Raw genomic sequence first — 14,127 nt, forward strand, 5'->3', positions numbered from 1 at the left:
ATTGGTGCTTCGGGGGTCTTGCTAATGCAACATAGCACCCACCAACATTCCACCAGAATCTGAGCTGCAAAATCCAAAAATCACTCCTTCCCTTCTGAGTCCTGCCATGCACCCAAAGGGTATTTTTTGGTCACATGTGAGGCATTGCCGTACTCGGGAGAAATTGGGGCACAGATTTTGGGGTGCTTTGTCTCCTTCATTCCTTGTGAAAATGAAAAATTTTGAGCCAGAACTGCATTTTTGTGTAAAAAAAATTAATTTTTCATTTTCACTGCCCAGTTGTACCACAATTGGTGAAACCCCTGGGGGTTTGAAATGTACACTATACCTCTAGATGAATTCCCTGAGGGGTGTAGTTTGCAAAATGGGGTCACTTGTGGGGGGTTCCTAACTTTTAGCATCTTATGGTGCCTAGAAACCTACATGGTGCCTAAAAAATAATCTCATAAAAAGGAGGCTCCAAAATCAAGTAGGTGCTCCTTCTATTATGAAGCCTGTGGTTTGGTCAACGTGCACACTAGGGCCACATATAGGATATTTATGAAAACAAAAGAATTGGGGGAATCAATTTTTAGTCACATTTCTCTAGTAAAATCTACTGTGTTCCTTAGAAAAATGTATTACAATTGCAAATCTGCAAAAAAAATGAAATTTTGAAATTTCACCTACACATTGTTTTAATTCCTGTGAAACACCTAAAGGGTTAACAAACTTCCAAAATGCTGTTTTGAATACTGTGAGGGGTGCAGTTTTTGAAATGGCATCATTTATGGGGGTGTCTCACATACAAGTCCCTCAAAGTCACATCAGAACTGAACTGGTCCCTAAAAAAATCAGTGTTTGAAATTTTCTTGAAAATTTGAAAATTTGCTATTCATATTGTAAGCCTCCTAGTGTCCAAAAAAATTAAAAGGAAGTTGAAATAATGATGGAAACATAAAGTAGACATATGGTCTATGTTAGTTATTAACTATTTTGAGTGGAATGATTATTTGTCTCACAAGCAGAAAATTTAACATTTTGCAAATTGCTAAATTTTCCATTTTTTTACGACATTTTGGTATTTTTCACAAAAAAACACAGACTGTATCGACCCAAATTTACCACTAATTTGAAGTACAATGTGTCACGAGAAAACAATCTCAAAATCACTGGGATAAGTAAAAGCAAAAAAAAGTTATCCCCACTTAAGTGATACATGTCAGATTTGAAAAAAAGGGCTCTGTCAGGAAGGCAAAAACATGCTGTGTCAGGAAGGGGTTAAGAGTGCGTCTAATTCTGTTTTGAATTTTTGTGTGGGGTCACCCTTTAGTGGAATGTAAGTGGTGGTGTCATCCAGTGGACGTTGAACTTCTGATTTCTAATCTTGTTGGTTGAGTATTACTATGCCCCCACCCTTGTCTGCAGGTTTGATGATGGTCATTCTTTTCTAAGGTTTTAAGTGCTTGCAGCTGCGTCATGTTGTTTGTGTTATATTTGGTTTGTTTGTCTTTCATGTTATCAAGATCCCTGGCAACCAGGGTCTCAAAAGTTTTGATGTGATGTGATTTCATGTGTGTTGGATAGAACGTGGATTTGGGTCTAAGATGTGAGTGTTTGTATTTATCAGTTGTGTCTGCATGGTTTCTGATGATGGGGTTGGAGTTGAAGTATTTTTTGAGGGTCAGTTTTCTGGTAAATGTCTGTAAATCACAATATATGTCGAACTTGCTGGGTTTATTTGTGGGTGCGAATTTGAGTCCTTTTGAAAGGACTTGTTCTTGTACTTGTGTCAGTGGTGTGTTACTCAAGTTGAAAATGGCCGTAGTGTCAGTGGTTTGTGTGGAGTTGGCTATATGGGGTCTGGTGTTTGTTGTCTCTGTTTTTTGGGGTTTTTTGGTGGAGCCTCCTGTACATCCTCTTCTGGTTTTTGTCTTTTCTTGGTGTTCTGTCCTAGACTTGGGTTTTGTAGACAGGCCAGTCGGCCTGTCTCCGTATCTAAAAAATGTTCCCCCCATTTAGCTGTGGATGTAGAGGCTGGAACTGCTTCCACTGTGGTGTTTTGGTTGTCTCGTAGTGTAGTGACCCACCCCTGGTCAAAGGACAACCTTGCCAGATGTTCGTATTCTGTATCGTCGTCTATCTCATGTACCGAAAATGAAGAATCACTGTCGGATTCAGAGTATGTGGTCTCTATACTCATGTTGCAATCACCGACTTGGAGATTATCAGTGATGGGTACAGTGTTTGTGTTTGTATCTGTGTCGCCTGCTGTTTTAGTGTTGTTGGTTTCTGTGTGTTTGTGTACTTTCATGTACTGCTGGTAAGTGAGTCCTGTGTTCCTGTAGAGCAGGCATGTCCAACGTTGGCCCTCCAGATGTTTTGAAACTACACATCCCAGCATGCTTTGCATTAGTTTTAACATTCTCTAATAGCAAAACTGTGGCAAAGCATGCTGGGATGTGTAGTTTCACAACATCTGGAGGGCCAACGTTGGACATGCCTGCTGTAGAGCTTGGGATTTTGTGTGTTCTTGTGCTTACGGGTAACGCATGATTTCTTTACTAGGAGAAGCATGGAAGACTCCTGACAAGAAGCTTCTTATGCCCAAAAGGTTTACAAACATGTACCCAATGCCAGAGGAACATGTCAAGTTGTGGGAGAAAATCCCTTTAGTGGATGAACCTGTGGCCAGGTTGTCTAAAGCCATGGTCTTAGCCGTTCAAGGGGGTGCGGCATTTAAAGACCCAGTAGACAAAAAGATTGAAGGATGCCTTAAGGTGGTTTTTGAAGGGGTAGGCTTTACCCTGCATTCTATTATTGCCTCAGCATGGGTTTCCAAGGCTATGATTAAATGGGCTGAAGCCTTAGGAATTCATCTACAACCTGATTCGGAGGCTTTCGCATTGGCTGAAAAGCTTAGGTGTGCGGCAGAGTATGTATGTGAGGCTGGGGAAGAAGGCGCAAAGATGGCGTCAAAAGTGTCAGCCACAGCTGTGTCGGCAAGGAGAGCTCTCTGGCTAAAAGCTTGGGAAGCAGACAGCGAATCAAAAAGTCTCTTGAGGCATTGGCCTTTAAGGGTGAACTGCTTTTTGGGTCAGAACTGGAGTTCATTATAAAACAAGCGATGCGGGGGAAGAGCACCTTTCTTCCCACATGTCAAAACACTCAGTGTCCAAGGTTGGGGCCTTTAAGCCGTCCTTTCAATCTTCCTTTTGAGGGGGAGCGTCTAACATAGGACAAGCAGGTAGAAGAATATTTCCAGCCAGTAATGGGAGGGCACCCAGATGCTGTTTCGGGGCCTTTGCCAAGAAGCACCCATCCAAAAGTGAGGATAAGTCCTCCGCATGATGGAGCAGAGACTCTCCATTCTGGAGTCAGAGTGGGGGGTTATCTCCTGAAGTTTTGGGACCAGTGGATCAACTCCTTCACGGACCCTTGGGTTCTTTCTGTCATTTCACAGGGTTACAGGATAAATCTCAGGGAACCCCCGCCAAAGAGGTTTCTTCCAACACCCTTACCGCGGGAAGATCGCATGCGGAAAGCTCTGTTGGGGGCGGCAACGTCCCTTCTCAAGAAGGGACTGGTGGTCCCGGTGCCTCAGGAAGAAAGAAAGAGGTTTTTGTTCAATTCTCTTTTTGGTCCCCAAACCAGACTGGTCTTTCAGACTCATTCTAAATTTGAAATCTTTAAATCTGCATCTTTGGGTGAACCACTTTCGTATGGAGTCTCTTCGTTCTGTGCTGTTAAGCATAGAGACGGGGAATTTCTAGCATCAGTGGACATCCAGGAAGCTTAGCTACATGTACCTATCTTAAAGGAAAATTAGTCCTTACTGAGGTTCGCGATAGGGTAGACTCCTCTCCAGTTTCGGGCTCTTCCTTTTGGCCTGGCAACAGCACCGAGAGTTTTCACAAAAGTGATGGCTGTCATGGCAGCGGCCCTCAGACTACAAGACATAGTAATCATCCCGTATCTGGATGACCTCCTGTTCAAAGCGGAGTCGGTGGGGAAATTAAAAGAACATCTGGACATTGCGACACGTTTCTTCCAAGAACATGGGTGGTTGTTAAATCTCCAAAAGTCACATCTAACACCCACACAGAGACTTCAGTTTCTGGGGGTGATTTTGGACACACACCTACACCGTGTGTTTCTCCCAGAATTCAAAGCAGTGGACATTTGTCAATTGGTTTTCTTGATCTTACAGTCCCCGAACCCTATGGCTTGGCAGGGAGTAAAACTGCTGGGCAAGATGGTGGTGACCTTCGAGATGCTGCAATTTGCAAGGTTCCACTCCAGAACTTTCCAGAGGAACATTCTCTCATGTTGGTCAGGAAATCCAAAGACCATGAAACAGGAAAGGCTGTGTCTGTCCCGAGAGACGAGGGAGTCTCTAATCTGGTGGACAGCTATGGAGTCACTACAACTGGGGCTTTCCCTCCGCTCGTGGAATAGGTTGGTTGTCACAAATAATGCCGGGCTGGGGGGCGGTAGTTCTGCATCTAAGGTTGCAGGGTCTGTGGTCCATGGAGGAAGCCAGACTGACCATCAATATCTTGGGCAGTTCGGAACACCCTACTGCAGGCAGAGGATCTCCTGAAGGGATCACCTGTCCGCATACAGTTAGACAATGTCATGGCTGTGGCTTACCTGAATCATCAGGGCGGGACTCGCAGCAGTATGGCAATGCAGGAAGTCTCACAGATATTCCAGTGGGCAGAGGTGAACATTCCTGATCTGTCGGCTGTATTCATTCCGGGGATCCAGGAATGCTTACTCAGGAAGTATTTCAGGAGATAGTGACACTCTGACAGGAACAACTGTCAGGTTCCAAGGTTCTGCTTTCGGATCAGGGACCCGAAGGTGTGGGCAGTGGATGCCATGACAGTTTGGTGGCTTTTCAACCTAGTGTACGTGTTCCCTCCGATCCCTATGATTCTGCGGGTCCTGAAGAGAGTGAGGACGCAGGAGGTACAAGTCATACTGATTGCACTGGACTGGCCCAGGATTTCGTGGTATTGAGACATACTGAGGTTGTCGACGGACTCTTGGCATCTACCTCTTCGGCCAGACTTGCTCAAACAAGGACCGTTTCTACACCTGGACCTAGCTCGTCTAAATTTGATGGTCTAGCTTTTGAAACCTCCCTACTAAGGAAGAAGGGGTTTTCGGAAGTGGTTATCCAGACCATGCTCAGTGCTCGCAAGCCTGTTTCAGCTGCAAATTACCATTGTGTCTGGGAGATCTATGTCAGGTGGTGTGAGCGTCAGAGGGTACACACCTCTAGATTCAAATGATCTAGACTATTAGAATTTCTCCAGGACGGATTCTCTGCAGGGCTTAGTCTTCAGTCCTTAAAAGTACAGCTGTAGGCATTATCCATTTTCTTTCAGAAAAGGGTAGCCCTATTACCTGAAGATTAGACCTTTCTACAGGGAGTCATGAGGCTCAAACCTACATATAGGCAGCCGGTGGCGCCTTGGGATCTTTCGTTGGTTTTGTCGGTGTTACAGAAACCTCCTTTTGAGCTGTTAAGGTCGGCTGATCTTAAGTTTCTCTCTCGGAAGCAATGTTCCCTCTAATTTTACAAAGGCTGTGTGCGGCAAAAGATTTTGGCTGTGCAACTTTGGAAGGAAATTTAAATTTTTGTGCGTCGCTTATATATAACTGGAAAATGACGTTCAGCATTTGTGTTAACTTTACTTCAAAATGATATTAAACATTTAAATATTCAAAACAAAGCACACAATGTAGTTAATGGGTGAAACACACATTAATTGAGTCCACAACTGCAAAAAGGGACCACTGCTGCTTTGTGCGCTCTGTTGTAATGTCTGTGCGCACGCTCGCCGAGTTGTGTGCGCGCGCACGTGCGCACAGCTTAGAGGGAACACTGCTCGGAAGGTAACCTCTTTGTTGGCTATTGCCTCGCCCAGGCGCCCACTGCTGTGTCTCACTGCTTATAGTAATGGTGGCACACTGCATCTTTGGAAATTGATGCACACCGAAAACTTATAATGGCAGTTACAGCACCAGTGTGCCCTAATAGAACGTTATTATTTCCCTAGGTACTTGTATAGTTTCACGGCGCCACTTACGTAGTCAGCATAGTGTCTCTGTCGGCATCAGCATAGTGTTCCCGCGGCCAGCGTAGTTAGCGCAGTCAGCATCAGCGTCATGTTCCCACAGAAAGCATAGTCACTTTGTGTGTATGACTGTGTGTAAGTCAGTCAGCATTATGCAGTTAGTGTACTCAGTCAGTGTTGTGACAGTGCTTATTACATTGTGTGGGAACCATTGACCATTTTCAACTCTGTCACTACAGAAACAGTAAGTAGCTAGTTTGACTCTCCTTCCTCTAACCATCTAAATTATATTTGCATTTCAGTTATAGAGTCAAGTGACCGTTCCCTCATTCAGTGAGACAGATATACAGACATAATGCAGGAATCAAAATACTGGGTACACACTTTGCAATATGCTCAGTCAAAGTTATCATTGGTGATTTTCCCTGAACTCCCTGGAGCTCCAGAATCAACGACATAGTACATGCACACTATTGTTCAAATTGTGAAGGATTTAACTAACAATAACTACTAGCTAGTCAGTAGCTACTGGAGTAATCCCAGAGGACTGGAAAACAGCGAATGTAGTCCCACTGCACAAAAGTGGAAGAAAGGAAGAGGTAAGCAACTATCGACCAGTGAGCCTTACATCAGTAGTAGGGAAATTGATAGAAACGCTCTTAAAACAAAGAGTTGTAGAATATCTAAAAAACAGCAATTTACAGCATCCGAAACAGCTTGGGTTTACTGGGGGAAGATCATGTCAAACAAATCTTATTGACTTTTTTTGACTGGGTGAATAAAGTAATAGATCAAGGTGGGGCTGTAGCGGTAGCTTATCTAGATTTTAGTAAGGCTTTTGGCACTGTCCCACATCGCAGACTGTTAAATAAACTTGAATGCTTCGGATTGGATTTTAAGATAGTTGAATGGATAAGAGCATGGTTGCAGGACAGAAAACAGAGAGTTGTAGTAAACGGAGTACAGTCAAAGGAGGGAAAGGTTACAAGTGGTGTACCCCAGGGATCTGTACTTGGACCAGTGCTTTTTAATATCTTTATTGGTGATATTGCAAATGGAATTGAGGGTAAAATGTGCCTTTTTTGCAGATTACACAAAGGTATGCAACAGGGTAGACACACCAGGAGGGGTAAAACAAATGATTGATGATCTAGGTAGATTAGAGGAATGGTCAAGAGCATGGCAACTACAGTTTAATGCCCAAAAAAATGCAAAATCATGCACTTGGGTCTCAAAATCCAAAGACTATATATAGTATAAATGGCACTATATTGGAAACTACGGAGGAAGAGAGGGATCTAGGTGTCACTATTTCAGGGGACTTAAAGGCAGGTAGGCAATGTAACAAAGCAATGAAGAAGGCAAGTCAGATGCTTGGTTGCATAGGGAGATGTATCAGCAGTAGAAAGAAAGAAAGAAAGAAAGAAAGAAGTAATAATGCCACTGTATAGATCATTGGTACGACCTCATCTAGAGTACTGTGTTCAGTTCTGGAGGCCATATCTCCAGAAGGATATAAATACATTAGAGACTGTACAAAGAAGGGCAATTAAAATGGTGCATGGCCTACATCACAAAACGTACCAGGAAAGACTAAAAGATCTGGTACTTCTGTAGTTTCACGGCGCCGGAAGTGCAGAGGCTCGCGTGCCGCTCTAGCTATGAAACTTGGCAGCCTGCCAGAGGCTCTGTTTCACTGTGCGCGTGCCGCTCTAGCTCTGTCTGACTGAGCTCGTGCCGCTCTAGCTGTACGTAATCAGCGTAGCGGCCGGCCAGCAGCAGCGCTGCCCAGGCGCTGACAGGTCAATGTCACTGTGGCACTTGTAGTTCCACAGTGAATTAGGCAGCGCCTGGGCACCGCTGACAACGGGGGTATGTTAAAGTGGACACCCCGGCACAGCGATGCCGGGGCTTCTAAACTGTACGCGAGATTCAGACGCAACTGCGTCTGAATCTCGAGTCACATAGATAGCCGCTAAGAAGCCGGAAAGCCTGGATTCAGACGTGGCCCTAGGGGAACACTATTGAAACCCACCCTCAGTGCCACTAGTGGACGCCACAGCTGTGGACCGTGTAAATCCCACTATCCACGCCCACCCGAAGCGCAGCGAGCCCCGCTAGGGGCGGCGGTACGCGTCCTACGACCTTTTCATACCCCCACTATCCACGTCGGCGTGGAGTTGAGAATAGATTAGTGTGGCGAGCCCGAAGCGTGGCGAGCGGACGCGGATACCTTCACAGCTATCCGCGTCCCCTGGCGGGCTTCACAGGTGTCAGCGTCCGCTCGCCATGCTTCGGGCTCGGTGCGTGGCGAGCGGACGCTGACACCTGTGAAGCCCGCCAGGGGACGCGGATAGCTGTGAAGGTATCCGCGTCCCCTCGCCACGCTTTGGGCTCGCTGCGCTCGCCACACTAATCTATTCTCAACTCCACGCCGACGTGGATAGTGGGGGTATGAAAAGTTCGTAGGACGCGTACCGCCGCCCCTAGCGGGGCTCGCTGCGCTCGCCACGCTTCGGGTGGGCGTGGATAGTGGGATTTACACGGTCCACAGCTGTGGCGTCCACTAGTGGCACTGAGGGTGGGTTTCATGCTTCTTAGCGGCTATCTATGTGACTCGAGATTCAGACGCAGTTGCGTCTGAATCTCGCGTACAGTTTAGAAGCCCCGGCATCGCTGTGCCGGGGTGTCCACTTTAACATACCCCCGTTGTCAGTGGTGCCCAGTCGCTGCATATTTCACTGTGGAACTACAAGTGCCACAGTGACATTGACCTGTCAGCGCCTGGGCAGCACTGCTGCTGGCCGGCCGCTACACTGTTTACGTACAGCTAGAGTGGCACGAGCTCAGTCAGACAGAGCTAGAGCGGCACGCGCACAGTGAAACAGAGCCTCTGGCAGGCTGCCAAGTTTCATAGCTAGAGCGGCACGTGAGCCTCTGCACTTCCGGCGCCGTGAAACTACAGAAGTACCAAAGATCTTAATATGTATACTTTGGAGCAGAGAAGGGAAAGGGGGGACATGATAGAAACTTTCAAATATATCAAGGGTTTTAACAAGGTACAGGTGGGAGACATTATTCACAGGAAGAGGAGCAGCAGAACAAGAGGACATGCACTGAAACTAGAGGGAGGAAGATTCAGGGGAAATTTGAGGAAGAATTACTTCACAGAAAGAGTAGTAGATAAGTGGAATAGCCTCCCATCAGAGGTGGTAGAGGCAAATACAGTAGTACAATTTAAACATGCTTGGGATAAGCATATTGATATCCTTACAAAAAAAATAAGGATCAAATATGGTTTGAGGTAACATGTTTAAAAAAGGGGTAGACTAGATAAGCCAAGTGGTTCTTATCTGCCGTCAAATTCTAATTAAAAAAAATATTATGGGGGAAAATTTAATAGGACGAGAGATTCAGAAAGTGAGAGATTTGGCAAGAAATCTCCAGTTTTTTTAAAGCGGCAATCATTTACACTGCAAAACCAGTTTGATTTTTGCAGTGTAAATGATTGCCGCTTACACACTGCATGATATTTAACTAGTCATTATCAAACATAGGCAAATTTTTAAGGTGTGTTCAGGTGACAGGTGGGTTGCCCACCTGGTGTAGAGTAGGGATTCAGTACTGAATCCCGGCGGTCGGGATCCCGGCGTTCAGAATCCCGACGCCGAAATCCCGACAGCCGAAATGCTGCGCTCGCCACGCAGCGGGCCCGGTGCCTCGCTACGCTCGGCACACTAATTTATTCTCCCTCCGAGGGTGTCGTGGACACCCACGGAGGGAGAATGTGTCGGGATTCTGAACGCCGGGATCCCGACCGCCGGGATTTTAACTGCATCCCTATAGTAGTTACACACTAATTTGATATGCAATAATTTCAAAATTAGCAGATGTATTAAGCCTTAACAAGAGATAAATAAGGAGAGATAAACATCCAGCCAATCAGCTCCTTACTGACTTTTTGGTACTTATGTAATATCTGGGCTCCTGTTTTTCTTATGAGACCGCGTCCCCTCGCCGGGCTCGCTGCGCTCGCCACGCTTCGGGCACGGTGGCTCGCTGCGCTCGCCACACTATATAAAATCAACTCCATGCATAGTTGGATAGTAGGGGTATGAAAAAATGGGGTGCATTTAACATGGGAGCCCAGATAATACATAAGTACCGACTTTTTTCAAACATAGCCTGTAACATGGCAGTTAGCAGGTGATTGGCAGGACGTTTATCTCTCCTTATCACCCTTGCATTTATCTCTTGTTAAAGCTGAATACATCTGCCCCATGGTTAGAAATGATCATTTAGTGTGTACCCTGCTTATATTCTACTGAGACTGTGAACACTGGTTTACATAGCTGGCTATTGTTTCACTCAAGCTTTGTCAAGACTAAAGTGTTCTTTGTGAGCCATGTGTGAAATATCACATAAAGCACTGCTGACGGGATTTATTTCAAATCCAAAACATGCCAAATCTGTCACCGGGAAGGTGATGTTTTGCCTCAATTTAGAATACTTCTCTTCTTGTTTACGACAGCAGTGAAAGGACTATCACTCTGAAATTGGGACACTTGTATGTATTAGTACAGTGGTGTAGCTACAGGGGTCGCACCTGCGACCGGGCCCCTGAGCCAGGGGGGCCCAGCCCCCGCCACTGTCCGGCCTGGTTACTCAGAGGTCATACCTCCGCTCTGAGTCCTCATCTCAGCTCTCACTAGGCTGCCGGCAGCACTGCAATAGCTGCCGGTGCGCCTATGTTTCCGGCCACCAGCCCGTCAGCCACGGCTGCCCCTGCCTTCCCCTGCACACAGAGACAGACGCTAGAAGTCATAATTCACCTCTAGCGTCTGACAGGAAGCGCAGCTCTGCACTTCCTGGTAACGCGGCTGCAGAGCTGTGCTCCCTGTCAGAGACGCTGGAAGTGAAAAATGACTCTAGCGTCTGTCTCTCTCTGCGCAGGGTAAGGCAGGGGCAGCAACAGCAGCGTACGGGCGGGTGGCTGGGGTGGGCACATACGTATTAACCCCTTGGCAACGAGCTAGAACCCCTGGCAACGGGAATAAACCCCCCTTGGCAACGAGCATTAACCCCTGATAAAAAAAAATTTAACCACTTGGCAACATCCAATAACCCCTGGCAACACATATTAACCCCTTGGCAATGAGCAAGAACCCATGGCAACGGACATTAACCCCCCTTGGCAATGATGTATTAAAATATAAACAGACCGAGATTTTAATTTTGTTGTATGTAGGGGGGCCCCAAGGTGACCTTTCGCACCAGGGCCCATGAACCCTTAGCTACGCCCCTATATTAGTATGTATGTGGTTGTTGGGTTGGGTACAGCAGCTCTCAAGGGATTTTAGAATAGCGCATGATTATACATGTAGGACATGCAGAAAAAAAAAGTTACTGTAGGTATCCTGTCCGAGTATATGTCCCCTTGAGCATGCTAGCATTTGGCTGTTCCTCCATAGTGACCTTTATTATTAATATACTGACTGCCTTAATTTAAATACAATGTCCAATTTATGGAGAGGGGGGAGATAGATCCTTGGGGTCTGCACCAGTCCTGAGTATTTATTCATTACTATTATGACTGATTGCCAGAGAGTCTACATACTCTACTTGTCTTTATTACATTCAAAATCTTCTTGTGTCCTTCCAAGTCTAAAGTACAAGTCAAATTACTATGAAAGAATACAGATAACCTTACAGAAAAGCATTAGTATTGTGAGATAAGAAGGCAATGCCAATCAGAAAAATGTAAACACGTGTTCTTTGCTTTGGAAAGGAGCTTTGCTGTGACAGACTACTTATATAGAAGAGAGCCTGTATGCAACATCAGAATGACTGTGCACTTGTGTGGCAGCCCAGACTTGTTCCCCTGTTGCACATTCTTTAGTAGTACGTGCTCTCCTGAGAATCGCGTCTTATAGATTTGTGGCTCATGTAAGATGGCAGTCAGAGGCCAGGTATTTGGTGTTTGCTTCTTGACCTGTATGCTGTTCCTGACCTGTGCTCACACTGGGAAAATACTCGTTGTACCAGTAGATGGAAGCCATTGGATTAATATAAAAATCTTAATAGTGGAGCTGGCCCAGAAAGGACACGATTTAACAGTCATTAGAAATTCAAACAGCTTGTACATTGAGGAGATGTCTGAGCACTTCAAGGTGGTGAATATTCCTGTGTCTGATGAAAACCTGCTTAGCAAAAACCAGTTAGAAGAGTATGTATTGAATTGGATCTTTCAGCAAGCTTTCACCAAGGATGCTTCTTCCTTCACCATTGCATGGAAATTTATCCAAGGCCTTCAGACTGGGACTCAAAGGGCAACTGTTGCACTTAAATCATTATTTGAGAACCCGGAAGCTATAGGCCATCTGACAAATGCTGGTTTTGAGATGATTCTTGCTGATCCCTTCAATGCGGGAGGAGTAATGCTTGCTCATCAATTAAAGCTTCCCATAGTGTTTTTTGGAAGGTGGATGGTTACAGAAGACATACACTTTGCTATCGCACCATGTCCACTCTCATATGTACCAGTGATACACTCTAGAGTGACAGATAGAATGGCCTTCTCAGAAAGGGTTAAGAATGTTGTCCTCTATTATATATACCAGGCTGCCAACCACCTCCTAATATACCCAGTTTATGACAAATTGATTCAACACTATCTTAATACAGATATTGGAGTGTTTGACATGTACAAGAAGGCTGACATCTACTTGATGAAAGTGGACTTTGTGTTTGAGTTTCCTCGGCCAACCATGCCCAATGCTGTGTATATTGGTGGCTTTCAGGGCAGACCAGCCAAACCGCTACCTCAAGATATCCAGGATTTTATGGATAGTTCTGAGCAAGGTGTGGTAGTCTTTTCTTTGGGGACTATTGTTAGGTATCTACCGCTCAACATTGCAAGAGAGATTGCAGCAGGTTTAGCACAACTTAAGGAAAGAGTAATTTGGCGTTACTCTGGAGAGCCTCTGGACACACTGGGAAATAACACTAAGACTGTAGATTGGCTTCCACAGAATGACCTTCTCAGTCATCCTAACACTAAAGCATTTATAGCCCATGGAGGGGAGAATGGTGTCTATGAGGCCATTTACCATGGTGTTCCCATAATAGGATTTCCCCTCTTCGGTGACCAGTATGAAAACCTACTTCGGCTGAAAATCAGAGGGGCTGCTGTTCTGCTGGAGAACACACAAGAAATTACTGCCAAGGACATTTTCAATGGAGTGCGTTTAGTTATTGATGATCCATCTTACAGTCAGGCCATGAAACATCTTTCTCGGCTTCATCGAGATACACCTGTTCCACCACGTGATTTAGCTCTGTTTTGGATTGAGTATGTCATGCGCCACAGAGGAGCAGGACACCTGCAGGCAGCAGGAAATACCCTTCATTGGTGCCAGTATTATCTGATTGATGTTATCACAGTTCTGCTTATTATACTCATCATTGCTGTTTATTTAGCATACAGATTTATCCGAGCAGTGGTAAAATGCTGTGGAAGAAAGCAAAAGCGGAAGAGATCCTAAATCTACCATTGTTTGAACATTAGACCATGTGTACAGCATTCCTGGTTTAAACACGTACCATTTAATTACTTCAGGGATACAGGTACATATGTGTAAGTTTACTCAATGATCATTTTTAATTGCAAAACTGTTTTGAAGGTTGAATTTAAAACCTAAACCGGTCAATTTCTATAAAAAAAAAAATTCTTACCTTGAACCTTGTTTCCAATAAAAGACAGTATATGTAAAAAAAATCATAACATTTATATATCTCTAAAATTAAAAATGTGTCCTTCGGGAGGTTAATAAGGTAATTTAGGGCCTGATTTTGGTTCAGTCGCAAAAGCAAACTCCTATAATGGACAAGACCATGTGCACTGCAGGTGGGGAAGATGTAACATGTGCAAAGAGAATTCGATTTGTGTGAGTTATTTTGTTTCTGTGCAGGGTAAAACTCTTTATTTTTACACTGCAACATAGATATCAGTTTAAAGTACAAACCTCACCCAAATCTAACTCTCTCTGCACGTTCGATC

The 14,127-nt window shown here is 45.0% G+C and overlaps 1 pseudogene; it reads left to right on the plus strand.

Moving 5' to 3' along the window:
- Positions 1–12,019: 12,019 nt before the first annotated feature.
- LOC146007157 (UDP-glucuronosyltransferase 2A2 pseudogene) lies at positions 12,020–13,612 on the plus strand (annotated as a pseudogene).
- Positions 13,613–14,127: the final 515 nt, after the last annotated feature.

The sequence above is a fragment of the Crinia signifera genome, chromosome 6 (genome assembly GCF_055691185.1).
Source record: "Crinia signifera chromosome 6, ASM5569118v1, whole genome shotgun sequence".
Classification (NCBI taxonomy): Eukaryota; Metazoa; Chordata; class Amphibia; order Anura; family Myobatrachidae; genus Crinia; species Crinia signifera.